Source organism: Etheostoma cragini, chromosome 12 (assembly GCF_013103735.1).
Source record: "Etheostoma cragini isolate CJK2018 chromosome 12, CSU_Ecrag_1.0, whole genome shotgun sequence".
NCBI lineage: Eukaryota > Metazoa > Chordata > Actinopteri > Perciformes > Percidae > Etheostoma > Etheostoma cragini.
The window spans coordinates 1922439-1927168 of record NC_048418.1 but is presented as its reverse complement, the minus strand read 5'-3'; the positions used below and the strand labels follow the sequence as shown (position 1 = coordinate 1927168).

Genomic DNA, 4730 nt, shown 5'->3' with positions numbered 1-4730 from the left:
GGCCGAGTGGTTAAGGCGTTGGACTCGAAATCCAATGGGGTTTCCCCTCGCAGGTTCAAACCCTGCTCACAGCGAATTCAACATGTGAAGGTGGAATATCTCTGTTTTCACATGAACGCAAGGTGAATTTGTTCAAAGATGCTCAAGGTGCTGATGATCCTTTGCAGGCAAAATACCCGTGGGACACCTGTTGAAAACAGCAACACATGGATCCTCCAGATCAAAGGCATCAGTATGCAGAAATCTGAAAGTTGTTTTGTGAGATGGTCTTCTTCTTGTCCTTTTTTGTTATTTCTGTTGATGCCCCACCCATCCACACCTTATTGAAAGACAGCCAGGGTAACTAATGGGCCACATTCAAGCTAAACTAAGGTGCCAACCATCCTTTAGAGGTTAAATATGTGGGACTCCCATCAGTCTGCCGTTGATACAGTTAGACATGGATCCTCCACTTCAACGGCATCAGTACGCCATGAACAAAGTTTATCTCACATCATCTAAAGGTGTGAATTGTACTTGTGAGAAGGGCTCCATGGGGTCCTTTGTTCAAGTCCACTGAAATAAAGTATGTTAGGATATGCAGTGTAGACCAAGATCTTGATTTCCAGCTGTTATGGCCGAGTGGTTAAGGCGTTGGACTCGAAATCCAATGGGGTTTCCCCTCGCAGGTTCAAACCCTGCTCACAGCGAATTAGGACAATTTCTATGTTACTTATGTTGTTTCCATATCCATTCAAACCTTTTCACTTGACATCCAGGTGATCAAACAATCCACATCTATGCTCAAAGATCCTAAAGGTCCCAATGATCCTTCAGGTAAAATACAATACAATCAGTCTGCAGTTGATACAGCTGCACAAATGCATCCTCCAGATTGAGGAATCAGTATGAAGATCATCAAAAGTGGTCAGTTGCTTTGTGACATGGTCTTCTTCATGTCCTTTTTTGTTATTTCTGTTGATGCCACACTGATCCACACCTTATTGAAAGACAGCCAGGGTAACTAACGGGCCACATTCAAGCTAAACTAAGGGGCCAACAATCCTATAGAGGTTAAATAGACTCCCGTCAGTCCGCAGTTGATACAGTTAGACATGGATCCTCCAGATCAAGGGCATCATTATACTAGGAAAAAAGTTCATGTCAGATCATCTAAAGGTGTGAACTGTTCTAGTGAGAAGGGCTCCTTGTTGTCCTTTGTTTGAATGCACTGAAATAAAGTATGTAAGGGATTTTCGGATCTGGAGTGTAAACCAAGATCTTGTTTTCCAGCTGTGATGGCCGAGTGGTTAAGGCGTTGGACTCGAAATCTAATGGGGTTTCCCCACGCAGGTTCAAATCCTGCTCACAGCGAAGTCAGACTGTAACAATGTTGTTTCTGTTACTTGTCTTGACTAAATTCAATCACCCTCAAGGTGTCATCATACATGTAATGCAGGTTTGTGTACCCTCCCCCTGCTGGAGATCAGATATGATGCATGTTTAAGACGTCTGTTGGAAATCAGATATGGCACTTTCACATTTGCAGAAGTTTTTCAAACTGGATGCTTTGTCCATTTATTTTACAGTCCATAGTTTCTGATCATACTGCGTCAAAGTAAACAACTGTGATGGTCAAGTGGTTCAGGCATTGGACTTGAAATCCAATCCCTCGCAGGTTCAAACCCTGGTCACAGGGTTGTGCATCTTAAAAATGAATACTAATAAAAATTGGACGGCTTGTGGGATCTTTGCTCAAGCCCTTTGTTTCCTGATCTAGACACAACATACACAAGTTAAGGGCAAAAAGCAAGGCTCCTCCAGATTTGGGACATTTCTAATCTTATAAGTATACTGTAGAAATGAATCTGCAAAAGAAAACAAGACATGCTCCAGGGGTTGATGGGTCAGAGACGATCAACAAAATGCGCTTGTTGGAAATGCTTGAAAATCCTTCATTCAACCACATGTGTACATCATTTTGCATGCTGTCTCATTTAATTGTTGCTCTTAAGTGTTTTTGATTTAACTGCAGATCTATATCAAGTATACTTTTCTTTCCTGCGCAGTGAAAGCATTCTACAAAGCTTTCTTTTTTTTTAAAGTTTACATCTAAATCTAGTTTAGTGCATAAACTATCAAATCCCTCACAAGCAATAAATGTACTAACGCCTGCTTTCAAATCAACAGACTGATGGTCATTATTTGGAAATGAGTGATGAAATTATTGCTTGAAACACAAGGCGATGTGCAATGAAATGGCAGCGCGAGATAATAACAGTGACGGCAGTAATCTGAGGCAGGCTGTCGACTGCTCATGGCCTCGTTTCAACTTGTAATGCCCTCGCCTGCTGCTTTACTGCCACTTTATCACTTTGAAAGATTGGGTTTTATTTTGTCACTAATTGTGGATTGCATGTGTCCTCGTGATTTTTCCGTCTTTCGGATTTTGTTTAGGGAATCAAGTTCTGGGTAAAGCCACCAAAGTTTGCAATCTGCTGCCACAAAAGCCTGATCAGGGACAATCAGCAGTCTCTGGTAAAATAAACTGGAAGCTTAGCCTCAATATATGTGCAGATTTACATAGGAAGAGGGTCTCTGTTTCAGTGTCGAGTGCACAACAATCAACACGTTCTTATGAACTTGGTTGGGTTCTGGTGTTGCACCGAAAGCTGTGACCCATCAGGAACTGTGACTGCAGAGAACGCTGCTGCACATCGTCTGCCTGGATGTGGTAGCCAATTGAAAAAGAGCGTCTACGCAAACGACCTAAATATTAATGCATTACATCCACGGGTGCAAGTTGCATGATAATTGGTGGTTTGTTATTGCTTCCTAAGGAGAGTGTGACCATATTAACCACCTCAGGCATAGTAGCATATGTTTATCTAAAAGTAAATTAAAGATGTTAAGGTATATTTTCTTTGAAATGTTTCTATTTCTTAGTTCCTGCATGCGTGAGTTACATTAGTAATAACCTAAAAAAAATCGTATTCTACTGTAAAGAAAAGAAAAAACTAACTAGATATTTAATGGACCAGCACATTGCACATTGGGTAAGTGAGGGCATACTCTGTGTGACATCATTTTAACTGCTCAATAAAGGAGTCAAACTTCAAACTGTTGTTTGGAGTGGTTATGTCATCTCTTCACACTACTGTGAACACATATTTTCTTATTTTCAGTCATCACAGAGCCAGACCACAGCTTTTGGTGCAACACCGGTTACAGAGCTCAGTAAACTGTCGCTAGGTGAGTTCGCCGACAAAAAGGGAGCGTCACACAGCAATGAAAGTGCAGCTTCGTGACAAAAATGAGTAGTTAAGTTTAGGAGAAAGAGCTCTGTTTGGATAGAAGGAATCCCGAGGAAGGGGATTGGCCATCGGGAGAACGGGAGATCCCCCGGTGGCCTGGTCTGTTTGTAAGGGGCAGGGCTGCACGCGCCGCACCCCGGTTGAAAGCTTTCTTTTTGTTGTTGATCGGCGCGTAGAGAAGAGAGAGATCACATGATTGGCTAACTTGTGTGTCTGTCATGTGAAACAAAGTGTGTCAGGGATTTTTGGATCTGGAGTGTAAACCAAGAGCTTGATTTCCAGCTGTGATGGCCGAGTGGTTAAGGCGTTGGACTCGAAATCCAATGGGGTTTCCCCTCGCAGGTTCAAACCCTGCTTACAGCGAATGTGAACTGCATCATTACTGCATTAATTGTGGCTCTAATTCACCCATGTCACATGACAGCAAGGTGAATTAACTATCCACATCTCAATTCAACAACTTCTCAAGGTGCTAATGATCCTTTGCAGGTTAAATATCTGGGACAACCTTCAGTCTGCAGTTGCTTCAGATACGCATAGATCAAGGTATCAGTATGCAGATCATCAAAAGGCTGACTCTGGCCATTCATGTTGTTGTTCTTTGGCTGACTGGCCCACAGGGAGGAGAGAGTTCACATGATGGCCCCCTGGTTCGGTTCAGGCCTTTAAAACAAATTCACATGTAGTCTAACAATGTTCTCCTCTGTCATCCAACAATGTAAAGACCAAGTGTTTCTCAGACAGCTGTGATGGCCGAGTGGTTAAGGCGTTGGACTTGAAATCCAATGGGGTTTCCCCTCGCAGGTTCAAACCCTGCTCACAGCGAAGTCACTCCTTACCAGTGTTATTTATGTCATTACCACACCTATTCACACCTTGCCACACGACAGCCAGGTGAACTAACAAGTTGTATCTAAGTTCAAAGACGCTCAAGTTGCTTATTATCCTTCAAACCCTGCTCACAGCGTTGGATGTCTTTAATTGAAGATTACCCCAAACTATAGTTTCTGAAATTGTGCCTACTCAAAGCTACTCTGGTGCAACAAAAAATACCGAAATTTTGTCTCATGATAAATACCCCCTTCACATGAACATAATTTAACGTAATTTTGATAAAAAGAGACACCTCTTTATTTGTGCCCTTTATTTACACGCAGACAAAGAATTCACCTCTGAAAACGAATCTTTCAAAAAACTCCGGCCAGGGTGGAGAGTTTTTGGAAAACTTATTTTGCACGTTTGCATGTGTAAACTGTAAAAAAATAGAGCTTTAGGCAGCCGACGTCACAGTCTGCGCCAGAATTTGCACCTGCGCCAAAAGTGCAACCTGTGTTTATATTTTCATTTGGCTATTTTTGGGATTCTAATGGCGGTTTTCCACTGCGTGGTATCTACTCGACTCGCCTCGGGTCTACTCGCTTTTTTTGGTTTTCCATT

At 42.3% G+C, this 4730-nt stretch overlaps 1 protein-coding gene and 5 non-coding genes across 7 annotated transcripts in view; 5 read left to right on the top strand and 1 right to left on the bottom strand.

The window, feature by feature from the left end:
- On the top strand, positions 1 to 71 carry trnas-cga. Its single transcript has one exon. It is a non-coding gene; the product is annotated as a tRNA-Ser (tRNA).
- The window catches only part of LOC117954598 (double-stranded RNA-specific editase B2-like), a 55711-nt gene that overhangs the window by 22131 nt on the left and 28850 nt on the right, over positions 1 to 4730 (bottom strand). The window lies entirely within an intron of this gene.
- Positions 608 to 689, top strand: trnas-cga. Its single transcript has one exon. It is a non-coding gene; the product is annotated as a tRNA-Ser (tRNA).
- On the top strand, positions 1272 to 1353 carry trnas-cga. The gene has a single exon. It is a non-coding gene; the product is annotated as a tRNA-Ser (tRNA).
- On the top strand, positions 3575 to 3656 carry trnas-cga. The gene has a single exon. It is a non-coding gene; the product is annotated as a tRNA-Ser (tRNA).
- On the top strand, positions 4037 to 4118 carry trnas-uga. Its single transcript has one exon. It is a non-coding gene; the product is annotated as a tRNA-Ser (tRNA).